General features: G+C 37.5%; 2 non-coding genes across 2 annotated transcripts; both read left to right on the top strand.

Annotated features, from left to right (window-relative positions):
* The first annotated feature begins 2464 nt into the window (after positions 1 to 2464).
* Positions 2465 to 2570, top strand: LOC121226854 (small nucleolar RNA R71). The gene has a single exon (XR_005924541.1). It is a non-coding gene; the product is annotated as a small nucleolar RNA R71 (small nucleolar RNA).
* A 10966-nt stretch (positions 2571 to 13536) lies between these two features.
* On the top strand, positions 13537 to 13643 carry LOC121225718 (small nucleolar RNA R71). The gene has a single exon (XR_005923586.1). It is a non-coding gene; the product is annotated as a small nucleolar RNA R71 (small nucleolar RNA).
* Positions 13644 to 14937: the final 1294 nt, after the last annotated feature.

Raw genomic sequence — 14937 nt, 5'->3', positions numbered from 1 at the left:
TACCTCGGAAGCGGTTGACGACTAGATATCCACGGCTATTTGTCTACTTTCTCTTTTCCCCTATCCGACTTTGATCCTCTTTGCTCTTGGGCTTAATTTAAACGAATGAATTTGTTTAATCATTTCGAACATTAAAAGCTCTTTTAAAGCACTTAACCCTTATACTCAATAATGAACCAAACCATATAGCTAATTATTTTATCACATCACCTCAAGCACATATATTAACTATCATACACCCAATTCACATGCCAAGTTGCAAATAAAAAAAATGCATACAAACCAATAATTTAATTACTCATTTCAACCTTATAGGGTAACTTCAATGCATTATGTATATACCATTTGCCATACACGTACCACATTTTTAACAAGCCGAAATTACTCCTACATATTATCCATTATAATTATTTCATAGATATAAAACATAGCTGAAAAATCTTTAGCCTAAATGCGTATAATAACACCCAAATCATCAACTATTTTAACGAACGTGACACATAAGATTAACTAAAACTCCATTCAATTTTTAAGGTATTAACCCTACTAAACTCATACCATGACCATATCTAATCGAATTCAAGTAGAGGATTAATTACAACCATGTACACCAATATATAATTATAACATGTTTTGATATCTTATATATCCCATTCGGCCCTAACCACACAACTTAGCTTTTATAATAAACCTTATCTTAACCGAATGTACATATATATATACTCAAAATATCATTCGATTTCAAAGGCATATTAACACCATATAACCGAATGTTCATAGACTAATATACATATACTCATAAATCCAACTTTAAAAACTCATACTTATACATAGCATATAACCGAAAATACTTCATGAATCCACCTACATTTACATTATTATCATATATAGAATTTGCATTTACTATCAAATAACAACTTAACTTACTTTCAATTAGGTAATCAAATACCTCATACCCAATCATTTAACAACTAAAATAATAAACCACAACATTTAAATTCATCTTATTCTTCTCCCATTTGACCGAATGAACATTTGTCTATTGATGCATGAAATTAAACCATGGGTTAAATAAGCTATGCACTTATCAATCTAATCTCATAGTCAATTAAAAAGAAAATCACAATGCATACCTTAAACTAGGATAGCCATAGCCGAATACCTTGGTTTTTCCTCTTCAATCTTCCCTTTCCCAAATTCGGCAACCAAGAAGAAAGATGAGCATGTAAATTTTTTTCTTTTGTTATCTTTCTTCAACTCACGGCAATGGAGGTGGGGGCAACCACACACATTTTTTTTTGTCATCATTTACCTTCCCATTATTATTTTATCCTTTCTCCCATAAACCATTAGCACAACATGTTTTATGACATGTTTTGCCCATCACCCTTTGTCATGGCTGGCCACTAGTAATTAAATGGGGGAAATTGACATGCAAGTCCACCCTTTTGATTACATGCACTAATAGATCCTTATGGATTAACCTATCACATTTCAAAAGTGTCACACATAAGTCCTATTACTAAATTCACATGCAATCGACTAAATCGAAGCTCAAAACTTTCACACATTCATATTCACATATTTTAGACAATAAATATCATATTCAAATAATTTGGTGACTCGGTTTAGCGGTCCCAAAACCGCTTTCCGACTAGGGTCATTTTAGGGCTGTCACAGGCTTATTTTCAGATTCAGTTAACACTTTCCCACTTCTTAATGTAATTGCTTTCACGTGCTCTTTTGGGTTGGGTTCAGTGTTACTAGGTAGACTTCCTGGTGGTCTTTCAGATATCAATTTAGCGAGCTGACCTATTTGGGTTTCGAGCCCCTGGATTGATACTTGTTTATTTTTGAGTGCTGTCTTAGTATTCTAAAAATGAGTTTCTAACACCAAGATGAATTTGGTTAACATCTCCTCAAGGTTTGGCTTTTTCTCCTACTAGTACGGTGGTTGCTGAAAGCCTGGAGGGGGTGGTGGTCTCTGATTTCCTTGGCCTCCCCATGAAAAGTTTGGGTGGTTCCTCCAACCTGCATTGTAAGTACTGCTATAAGGATTTTTTTTGAGATCGAGGATTGTTACCCATGTAATTTAACTGCTCGTTCTCCATGTTGTGGCCATAAGGTGGGTATTCTGAACTGCTTGATCCACCTCCATTTACTTCGCACTGCATTACTGGGTGAACCAATGAAGAACTAAGAAAACCAACAATTTTCTAATTCAAGAGTTCTACCTGATTAGAGAGCATGGTGACCGAATCGACATTATAAATGTCAGCTATTTTCGTTGACTTTTTCCTCATGACTTGCCACTGATAGTTATTCAGTGACATCTCCTCTATAAATTCATAGGCATCTTCAGGTGTCTTACTATTGATGGTTCCGCCAGCAGCTACGTCAACCATTTGTCGAGTTGAAGGATCCAAGCCATTAATGAAAGGTTTGAACCTGTAGCCAGAGTGGTAACCCATGGTGAGGGCATCTTCTCAAGAGGTCATTGTATCTCTCCTATGCATCATAGAGTGTTTCTAAATCCATCTACTAAAAAGAAGAGATATCATTACGTTAATTTAGCCGTTTTAGCTGGTGAAAAATATTTTAATATAAACTTTTCGGTCATTTGTTCCCAAGTAGTGATTGACTCCCGTGGCAACAAGTTCAACCACTGTTTGGCTTTGTTTCTGAATGAAAAAGGGAATAACCGAAGGCGAATGACATCATCAAAAACACCATTAATTTTAAATGTATCACATAGTTCCAAAATGTTTGCCAAGTGAACATTGGGATCCTCGTCCTGCAAACCATCAAACTAAGCAAATTGTTGTATCATTTGAATTGTGTTAGGTTTCAGTTCAAAAGTATTGGCAGCTACAGTAGGTCTAACTATGCTTGATTCAGTTCCTGTTAAAGAAGGTTTAGCATAATCATACATAGTGCGAGACGCAGAATTCTGATTAACAGCAATCACAGAAGGTAGCGGATTTTCTTGGTTTTCAGCCATCTCCTCGGTTGTGGTTGAAGTATTGTCCACTTGCAATTCTGTGTACGTAAGGTTCGCCTTATTTCTCTTCAGTTTCTTCGAGCTGTGCGATCGATATCACTATCAAAGAGTAGTGGTCTCGACGGGTTTCTTCTGTTCATAAACTAGAAAAACCTGTCAGAAGAAAATAAATGAAGAATTAGAAAAGAAAATAAAAATTTAAATTTCAATAAAAGTAAAATGCCTAAAGTAATAAAAATCGAGTGTTCCTAATATTCTAGTTCCCTGGCAATGGTGCTAAACACTTGATTACGTGATATTCGTAACAGGTTTTAAATATTTATAAATGAATCATTCTTGAGACTAACTTATTATCACGATTAAGGCAAGTGTACCTATCGAACTGTGGTATAGTTCAGCAAGACTAGATTGTCGAACCGAAAGGAACTACGTGTACTAGTATTTACTTCTTTTTTATTAACTAGCCTAAAAATTAAGAGCTTTGGTCATCTAAACTAATTACTAACTAAGGATGCATAGAAAGAAAACTTGGAAAAATACTTTTGGGAAAATTTGATTGATTGAGACAATACCTAAGTAAAAATCCACCTAGACTTCACTTGTTATTTGACTCTGAATCAAACGATTTATTCGTTTGACTTGATCCGTAAAAATCCTTAAGTTATATTATTATCTCTCTCGAGACTAATAACGTCTAACCCTAGGTTGAAAAATTGAAATCTCTTTCTAATTAACACCCTAGAATTGCATTAACTCGATCTATGGATTCCCTTATTAGGTTTCACCCTAATCCGGCAAAATCTTATCACCCTATCTCTAGGCGTGCAATCAACTTCGCTTAATTATGACAAATTTACTCTTAGATAGGGTCTATTCCTCCCCTGCATAAGAGCTTAACTTGAATCAATATCTTGGAATATCAAAACAAGAATTAAGAACACATAATTAAGAATAAGTCAAATATTTATCATACAATTCAGATAATAATAACAAGATTGGTCTTAGGTTTCATTCCCCATAGGTATTTGAGGGGGTTTAATTCATACTTATGAAAGAAAACATCTCAAAAGCATAAAGATAACAAAACATAAGAAAACCCAAAAGTGCTGAAGGAACTTGAAGGGAGATCTTCAATCTTGATGATGAATCCGGCTTCTGAGATGGATCAATAGGCTTTCCTTGAGTAATTCCTTGTTTCCTACTCTGCGTCCCCCCTCTAAGTGCCTCCTCAGGTGTTTAAATAGGCTTTGGAATGCCTAAGAGCCCTCAAAATTGGCCTTTTTTCGAATTGGACTAAACTTGGGCTCGGTAGGGACACGCCCGTGTGCGATTACTTAAGGCCGTGGTCAAGGCTGTCAAATGGGCACGGGCGTGTGATCCACCTGTGTAATTCGTGCTTCAATCCTGCCAAAGGGACACGACCGTGGGACACACCCGTGTGAGAAAGTCCAGGCCGTGTTGATTTCCCAAGTGGGTCCATTTTCTCCATTTTCAGCCCGTTTCTCGCTCTTTTACTCTCCTATGCTCACCTAAGTATAAAACATGAAATTAAAGGATTAGGAGTATCGAATTCACCAATTCTAAGGAGAAACCATCCATAAATGCACTAGGCATGGGAGAAAAATATGTATAAATTATGGTTTATCAAGCATTACTAGACTTACGAAACAATTAAACAACATTTAGCATACATAACATCCTTTCATACATTTATCATTCAAACTAAATCAAATTGTCCCTAATACGAGCCTATGAGGCCCTAAACATACTTTGGAAGTGGTTCGGGACTAAACTAATAACTCAAGAAATTTTTCAACACTTAGAAAATTTTTGCATAAAATAAGGGACACACACCTGTGTGGCCCGCCAATGTCTCACACGGCCAACAGACACGCCCATGTCATAAGCCATGTGAACATTCAAAATGGGAGCACATGGTCGTGTTCCAGCCCGTTTCTGACCCCGTGTAATGATGTGATGTCTCGTGATAAGTTTTATATTTATGATTAATCGTACTTGAAAACTAGCTATTATCACGATAAAGGCAAGCGCACCTATCAAACAGTAGTATAGTTTATAGCAAGACCGGAATGTCGAACCCACAGGAACTAAAAGTACTAGTATTAACCTTCTTTTTATTATTCTGCCTAAAAATAAAAGGATTTGTTTTATCTAAACTAATTAACTAAACTAAGAATGCACAAGACGTAAAGTGGGGGAAATACTTTTGGGAAAACTGATTGATTTAGACAATACCCAAGGAAGAATCCACCTAGACTTCACTTGTTATTTGGCTCTGAAGTAGACGATTTATTCACTTGACTTGATCCATAGAAATCCCAAATTTATATTATTATCTCTCTCTCGAGACTAACAACGTCTAACCCTAGGTTGATTAATTGAAATCTCTTTCTAATCAAAACCCCTAATGTCACATTAACTTGATCTATGGATTCTCATATTAGATTTGACCCTAATCCGGCAGATTTATGTTGCCCTATGTCTAGGGGTGCAATCAACTCCGCTTAATTATGCTAGATCCGCTCTTAGATAGGGACTTTTGCTCCTCTGAATAAGCACATCAATACTTGAATCAATATCCTGAAATAATAAAACAAGAATTAAGAACACATAATTAAGAACAAATCAAGTATTTATCACATAATTCAGAAAATAATAACAAGATCCATCTTAGGTTTCATCCCCCTTAGGTATTTAGGGGATTTAGTTCATATATTAAAAGAAAACATCTCGAAAGAATAATGATAACAAAACATAAAGAAAACCCAAAAAACCCTGAAAGAAATTGAAGGGAGATCTTCAGTCTTGAAGGAGAATCTGGCTTCTGAGATGGATCAATCGGCTTTCTTCGAGTAATTCCTTGCCTCCTACTCTGTGCCTCTTTTCTATCTGCCTCCTACGGTGTTTATATAGGCTTTAAAATGCTTCCAAATCCTCAAGAGTGGCCTTTTTTGAATAGAACTAGACTAATTAAAAGTCAAATTTATTGAACAAAAATATACCCTAATCATAATTAAAAGAAAATTTTTATTTTGGATGAAAATAATTTCAAATTTTGGTCCCCCAACTTAAAATGAACAATGTCCTCATTGTTTAAAATGAATAGATACTAACACCAGGTAGGAATTCAGAAAAGAGGAGGTGAGTCAATGTGACTGCTTAAGTACCAAGCTTTTTCGAAATCCAATCCTCGACATGTATATATCTATTGCCACACTTTATACTTTATGACTTGTCCATGTTTATTCAGGATTTCCTTCTCTTGTTTTATTATGCAGAAATAGAAGTTCCTAATTTAAACTTGATCCTAAAATAACCTAAAAAACATAAATAAAATAGAGTCAAGATCCCTCCCTTTTATTTATTTGCAGATCCTTCCAACTTGGACTCATCTTTTGCTCCATCATTATTGCCTTTGCATGAATTGCTTCGCTTTTTTTTCGAGAGTGGAATGCATGGCTCGAATATGAAATCTGGAAATTCAGGCACAAAAATAAATGGGTCATTGTATATTCTCTAGAAAGCACTTCGAATCGAGTCATCCTTTATTTTTGAGTATATCCAGTATGCTTGTTGCTACCATTGCATTTGTTGCATTAAGTCCATCAAATTTGACAACTCATCTTGAAAGTCTGGGCTAGGTGACTGAGCTCTAAACATTGGAGTTCCAGCATCCGATTCATCTTTTGGCTCTACTGGGTCCACCTTATCAGGGACTTCAAATGATTGCATCATGGGATCTTCTTCTTCATCAGGTTCCTCAGGCTCTTCGCTTTCTTCAACTCGTTGTTGTAGAACTGAGTCTCCGGCTACTCGGTAAAGGTCCCAATCTGTAATTGTGCCTTGTGTGTACCCTGTCTTCTTGACATTAGCAAGAATTTCTGCTTTCAAGCACAGAATAGTTATTGTAAAGGGGAAGTAAGCAGGGCCAGGACATCTAGTAGCACAGTTTCGAATTTCTTTCAGGATGATCTTTCCCACATCAATGGTCTTACCCGTTAAGATCGAGCATAGTAAGACCATTCACTCCATTGAAATTGTAGTCCCATGTGAGCTAGGCAGAAGGCTGAAATAGATGAAATAAAACCATACATTTGCAATAGGTGTTAAGTATTCTCTTCGACACGTGTGGGTTCCTTGTTTCGACACAGTCCAACTGGAACCTTCAACTGTAAGCTCCTCGAGAATTTCTTGTAGAAGTTCTGGCTTGATATTGCTCATCACAGACGAATACTCGTCGTTCTCGAAATCAGGCAATTCATAGAACTCATTAATAGCATTCGAATTTATAGGTACCTTGATTCTGCGAACAGGGAATTCTGTCATCTCGCTTGAAGTTAAATTCGCGTAAAACTTACGAACTAGCTCCTCATCCACACTAGGTCTCTTTTCATAAAATAGTTCCCAATTGAGAGCTTCAGCAATTTGACGAATACGTGCCATGAAGTCTCTGTAGTTGCTCTCCTTCAGTGTGAAGCCTTTCTCAGGATGCATCTGTTGATTTTTGTAGGTACTTTCGTATCTCACTTCAGCTTCAACACAATGGAAATTGCTTTGTGTTTCTTTGATTTGAGCAGAGGCGTGAGTTCTCTTGTGAGGCATAATTGACCTTTTTGCAAAAATATAAGAACTTAAAGAAAATTAATGTAAGAAAAAGATGGAAAATTAAAAGGAGGAGGGTTGAAGAATTTTGGCTTAAGGCTTGGGGTGCAAAGAGGGTGCCGCACAAGGCTAGAGAACAAGTAGCAGCATGCAAGGGTGTGCAGCATGAAGCGCGCGACACTTCGTCAGGCAGGCCTGGAGCTTGTGCAGAAGTTGGGACATGGCCTAGGCAGCAGTAGCAAGGGCGTGCAGGTGGGGCGCTAGAGCAGCAGAATGCGACCTGGGCAGCTGCTGGACTAAAACAACAGGCACACGAGTGGGAGCTGGGTGCTAATCGGGTCGCGCAGCGTGATGCTGCTGGGTGTTTGCCGACTAGGCTGCTAGAGCTAGGGGTGTTGTGGCACAAGGTGTTTTGGTTTTTGGTTGATGCCTGGATAGGAGGTATAAGGTGGTATTTATAGCATAAGTAATAGGACTTAAAATAGAACTCTTAGTCTAATTTAATAATTAAAGATAAGTTTAATTCTAATCCTACTCAAATATAACAACAATTAATAATTAAATATAAGCATATAGAATTATCAATTGCTATTAATTATTAAGATAAACATAAAATAAAAATTGAAATTAAATTAATCCTAATTCTAATCTAAGTTGATAAAAATTAATATATAAATTATAATGTATATAATTATATATTAAAGTTTATCAAATTATTAATAATGTTAAAAAAATAAAAAATAAAAAAATATTTCTTCTAGATGCTTTTAAAAAAATATTTACAAAGAAAGGCACCTAATTTTTTTATTTACAAAAAGAGCAATCAAACTTTAAAAATAATTCAATTTAAGTCCCTAGACTCAATGAAAATTAAAAATTGAGTTGCAAATTAAAAACTGGATCAAATTGACCCTTCTATTTAAAAAATAAAAATTTATTTTGTTGATTAGGGAAAAATTTCTTGGAAAATTATGTTAAAATAAATTCCCAGGAAAGATTGGAGGGGTCACAAATGGTCCTGCTTAAGTTCCAACCTCCTAGACAGAATTTATTTAAACATACTAAACCCGAAAAATAGACCCTAAATTATTTATTAAACAAAACACGAAAAAATTTTAAATATCTGATAAAATGAACGAGACATTATCCCGTTCGGTTTTATTCCCCCAATAGTGTTTCAAACGTTGAGCATTAACTTGAAAATTACCTCTCTTACCTTGGAGTTCAACAACTCCGTATGGATAGACTCTGTGAATTGTAAATGGACCGGACCAACGTGATTTTAGCTTACCTGGAAAGAACTTCAATCTCGAGTTGAACAACAATACTTGCTGACCTGCTTCAAATTCTCGAACTCAGATGTGTTTGTCATGCCATTTCTTGAGTCTCTCTTTGAGTAATTTGGCATTTTCATATGAGAACATTCGGAATTCTTCTAACTCGTTGAGTTAGAACATCCTTCTTTCTTTTGCGAGCTTAAGATCTAAGTTGAGTCGTCGAAGAGCCCAGTAAGCTTTGTGCTCTAACTCCAAAGGTAGACGACATGCTTTACCGAAAACCAGCCTATAGGGTGACATCCCTAAAGGTGTCTTGTACGCTGTCCTGTAGGCCCATAAAGCATCATCTAGTCTTTTGGACCAGTCTCATCGGTTCGGGCAAACTACCTTCTCCAATATGCCCTTGATTTCTTTTTTTTTCAGTTCAGCTTGTCCATTCATCTACGGATGGTAAGCCGTTGCAACCTTGTGTTTCACCCCGTGCTTGTCTAGTAACCATTTTAACCACTTGTTCACAAAATGGGACCTTTCATCACTAATGATGGCTCTCGGGGTTCCAAACCTAGTGAACACGTGTTTCTGCAAAAACTTCATCACAACCCTAGCATCGTTTGTTAGATATGCCTCTGCCTTGACCCACTTGGACACATAATCTACTGCTACTAGTATATACTTGTGACCAAAAGACGAAGAGAAGGGCCCAAGAAAATCAATTCCCCAAACATCGAATAATTTGACCTCAATGATGTTTGTTCGAGGCATCTCATTTCTGTTGGTGACATTTCCAACTCTTTGACATCGGTCATAACTCTTTACATATGCATATGTATCCTTGAATAGTGTTGGCCAAAAGAATCCGGCTTGCAATACTTTGGCTGCAGTACGAGTTCCTCCAAAATGACCCCCACTTGGGGCTGAGTGACAGTGGTATAGAATCTTCTGTATTTCTTCTTCTGCCACGCATCTCCTAATCATCTAATTTACACACTTTTTGAACAGATACGGTTCCTCCCAAATATAGTACTTCACATCGTGAAGAAACTTTCTCCTTTGTTGATATGTCTTATCATACGGCATTAAACCACAAGCTAAAAAGTTAGCAATATCAGCAAACCAAGGGGTATTATGGACATGACTTACCTTCAGTAAATGTTCATCTGGAAATGTTTCTTGAATCTGTACAAGTGGAGAATTCCCTTGTTGCAGCTCCAATCTGGACAAGTGATCTGCTACTTGGTTTTCTACTCCCTTTCAATCTTGAATTTCCAAATCAAACTCTTAAAGTAGAAGTACCCATCGAATCAACCTCGGCGTAGCGTCTTTCTTGGAAAGTAAATATTTATTTGCTGAGTGGTCTGTATAGACAGTTACCTTGGTACCTACAAGATAAGATCGAAACTTGTCGAAAGTAAATACAATAGCAAGTAAGTCTTTTTCTGTTACTGTATAGTTTAACTGAGTTCCTGTTAGAGTTCGGCATGCATAGTAGATGGGATGAAAAACTTTGTTCCTTCGCTGGCCCATGACAGCTCCTATTGCGAAGTCACTTGCGTCACACATCAATTCAAATGGCAAGTCCCAGTCTGGTGTGATAATTATGGGTGCTGTGACTAATCATTTCTTCAAGTCATTGAAAGCTTTTAAGCATTCCTCATTAAATTTGAATATCGTGTCCTTCTCCAATAATTTGCATAAAGGTTTAGCAACTTTGGAGAAGTCCTTGATAAATCTTCGATAGAACCCGGCGTGGCCCAAAAAGCTCCTAACACCCTTTACAGATTTTGGAGGTGGGAGTTTCTCAATAACATCTACTTTTGCTCTGTCTACCTTGATCCCATGTCTTGTTATCCGATGCCCCAGAACGATACCTTCTCGTACTATAAAATGGCACTTTTCCCAATTAAGTACTAGGTTCATTTCTTCGCATCGCCTAAGTACCTTAGCCAGATTGGCTAAGCAATCATTGTACGTATCTCCAAACACTGAAAAGTCATCCATGAAAACTTCCAAAAATTTCTCAACCATGTCAGGGAAAATAAACATCATACATCTTTGAAATGTAGCAGGTGCATTACATAAACCAAATGGCATGCATCTAAATGCAAATGTATCGTACGGGCAAGTGAATGTGGTCTTGTGTTGATCTTCCGGTGCTATTGTAATCTGGTTGTACGCCGAGTATCCATCTAGAAAACAGTAGTAATCTCGCCCCGTGAGTCTATCCAGCATCTGGTCTAAGAACGGCAAAGGGAAGTGATCCTTCCTAGTTGCCTTGTTCAGCTTCCGGTAATCAATGCCGATTCTCAATCCCATAAATATTCTAGTTGGTATCAACTCATTATTCTCATTCTCTATGACTGTGATACCTCCTTTCTTTGGTACGCACTGGACCAAACATACCCATGAACTGTCTGAAATGGGGTAAATGATACCCGTATCTAACCACTTGGTAATCTCTTTTTTCACTACGACCTTCATGATGGGGTTCAGCCTTCGTTGTCCATCGATCATCCCTTTTTCACCATCTTCCAGGATGATCTTGTGCATGCATACAGATGGACTAATATTGCGAATATCTGCTATGGTCCATCCGATAGCTTTCTTAAATTGTTTTAGAACTAAGATAAGTTTCTCTTCTTGCTCAGTAGTTAACTCTACTGAAACAATCACAGGCAGAGTAGAAGTATGACCTAAATAAACATATTTTAAATGAGAAGGCAATACCTTGAGTTCTAGTTTAGGTGGCTCCTCGATTGACACTTTTGGCTATGTGTAATCTCTCTCCTCTAAATCTAAAGATTCAAAACGGGATTGTGGATTAAATCCCTTTTGATTAGCTTCTAGTAAAGCTAAGTTTTCATCCTCCTCTTCATCACTTGGAGGGTCTAATGTCAAAATTCTTTCCAGAGGATCCTCAACAGAGTTGAGTTCCTTCTCCACTATGAAATCCTCTAAGTTAGATACTACAGAACAATCATCTATTGTGTCAGGAAATCGCATTGACTTGAAAACATTAAATGTTACCTGATCGTCCTGAACGCGCATAGTAAGTTCGCCCTTCTGCACATCAATAAGTGTCCTTCCAGTTGCTAAGAATGGTCTCCCCAGGATATTTGGTACTTTTTTTCTGATTCGGAATCTAAAATTACAAAATCGGCAGGAAATATAAACTTATCTACACGAACCAATACATCCTCGATTTTCCTTCTGGATGTTCTAAGGATCTATCTGCTAGCTGAAGTGTAACCTAGTAGGTCTAACTTCACCTATCCCCAACTTCTTAAATATCGACATAGGCATCAAGTTGATACTTGCACCCAAGTCACATAGTGCCTTACGACAATAAGCTACTCCAATGTTTCATGGTATGGTAAAACATCAGGATCCTTCAGCTTAGGGGGTAATTTGTCTTGAAGATATGCACTGCATTCCTTCGTCAAAGCTACCATCTCAAATTCTCCAAGTCTTCGCTTCTTGGACAGGATATCTTTCATGAATTTTATGTAATTTGGCATTTGTTCAAGTGCTTCAACCAACGGGATGTTGATATGAAGTTGCTTAAGTACGTCAAGGAACTTCTTGAATTGGACCTCCTGTTTTTGCTTCTGGAGTCTTTGAGGGTAAGGTGGTGAAGGTTTATATACTGGAGTTGGTACTGGTTGATTTGTATTTGGCGGCAATTCTGCTGCTAATGGAGTGGTTGGCTGATCAGAGTTGGCTGGTTCTGAGGTTACCTTTTCAGGTCTTGCAGGTTCTGGTTCTAGTGGAACTGGAACTTCAACACTTGGTTGAACTTCTTCCAAATCTTGAGCTTTAGCATGCTCCTTTTCAGCTTCAATGATGTTGGGCTCTACCGTTTTTTTGCTCCTCAATGTTAGTGCTTTACAATGCTCCTTCACTGGATTTCTCAGATTTTTCGTATCACTAGGTAGAGCACCTTGTGGACGGTTCCTAAGTTCAGTAGCAAGTTGGCCCACTTGATTCTTTAAATTCCTTAGAGTGGCGTCATTCTTCTCCATGTATGCCTTCAATAAATTCTCAAAGCTATTGGACGATTCAGCCTGAACTGGTTTCTAAACTTGCTGTGAAAAACTAGGCGACTGGGTTGGTCTAGGTTGGGCGTAGTTGTTACTGCCTCAAGCCCCTTGGTTACTCCAGGAAAGATTGAGGTGATTTCGCCATGATGGGTTGTAAAAGTTGGATTGCAGCACTTGCCTTCCTCGGTTTTGGTTCTGATTACCTATGTAGTACATGGATTCTGGGGTTGACGGACATTCTTCAAACACATGTCCTTCCCTACAATAGACACAGGCTATATTCTCATATTGGTTAAGTGGTTGAGCTGTAAAACTGTTAGACTCATTAGTGGTAAGATTATTTAACATTAAAGATATCGAAGATACTTGGGATGCAAGTGAAGTGAGAATGTCCACTTCATGGATTCCAGCAGCTCGTCTTCCTGATGTTGCTCGATTGGTTGGCCACTAATAGTTGTTACTGGCGATCCTCTCGATGATTTCATAAGCCTCATTGTAAGACTTAGATAAGATAGCACCATTAGCAGAAGCATCTACTACCATCCTTGTGTGAGTGTTGAGACCATTGTAAAATGTCTCAAGTTGGATGCAATGCGAAATTCTGTGATGAGGGCACTTTCATAATAACTCTTTGAATCTTTCCCATGCCTCATACAAGGACTCATCATCCATTTGTTGGAAAGCAGTAATCTCATTTCTCAGCTTAGCAATCTTGCTAGGTGGGAAATACTTCACAAGAAATCTCTGTGCTAACTCTTGCCATGTAGAAATAGAGTTCAGTGGTAGTGAGTTTAACCAGGTTCGAGCTCTATCCTTTTTTATATTAGATGTTGTTATGATTAGCCGAATGTATCAACTTATATTGATCTATTGTATATAGCCATGAGATGTGGCTTATTGTGGTTATGGCTTATAAGCCTAATTATTCCTGCTATGGGTTAATGCATGTCGTGTGATTATAATTGGTTGCTGTGAATAATTAGTATAACACATGTATACGATGAATGCCCTAGAACCATTCGAGATGGTCGTGGCCATGGAATGAATATGTGGCCTGGTAGTAAGTTGATAATGATTAAACATGGACAATTTTAGAATGTGTAGAGATTAAGTGCTGGGTAATAAACACTTTAAGACAACATGAAAATTATTTAATTGAATCTTTCTCAAGGTCGATTAATCATTAAATTGATGCTATAATTTGGGTCCATGATGTGTAAAGTATGGGAAAGAATTAAGGACAACATAAGGCTTGGAAAATAGCCTAAGTGTTGGCCACACGGTCAGAGACACGGCCATGTGTCTCAGCCGTGTGGACCAATTTTTTTAGCTGATGTCATAAACAGGAGTTACATGAGCTGAGGACACCGAGGTTCATAGGGCCATATGAAGTATCCGAACGAATTGGTCCAGTTGCGTATAGATTGATTTTGCCCCCTGAACTTGAAAAGATTCACGACGTCTTTCATGTTTTGATGCTTCGACGTTATAGATCTGATCCATCACACGTAATTAATCCATCAGAGGTTGAAATTCAATTCGATATGAGTTATGAAGACGAACCGATTCGTATCCTAGCTCGTGAAGTGAAAGAGTTGCGAAACAAAAGGGTTCCGTTAGTAAAAGTGTTATGGCTCAAACACGGGATGGAAGAAGCTACTTGGGAACCCGAGAACTCTATGAAAGAGAGATACCCAAACCTATTTACCGGTAAGATTTTCGGGGACGAAAATTTCTTAAGTGGGGGAGAGTTGTGACAGCCCTAATGTGACCCTAGTCGGGAAGTCATTTCGGGACCACAAAACCGAGTCATAAAAATAATTAGCTGTCATGTTTGATGCTTATTTTATGTATATATGCATGTGTGAAAATTTCATATTTGAATTTTGTTAATTCTAGGTGAATTTTAGTAAATAGGACTTATGTGAGAAAATTTAAAAATGTGCTAGGCAAATGTAAAGTGGCCTATTAATGCATGTTATAAAAATGATGGGTTTGC

Source organism: Gossypium hirsutum, chromosome A03 (assembly GCF_007990345.1).
Source record: "Gossypium hirsutum isolate 1008001.06 chromosome A03, Gossypium_hirsutum_v2.1, whole genome shotgun sequence".
NCBI lineage: Eukaryota > Viridiplantae > Streptophyta > Magnoliopsida > Malvales > Malvaceae > Gossypium > Gossypium hirsutum.
This window is presented reverse-complemented; position numbering and strand designations above follow the sequence as displayed.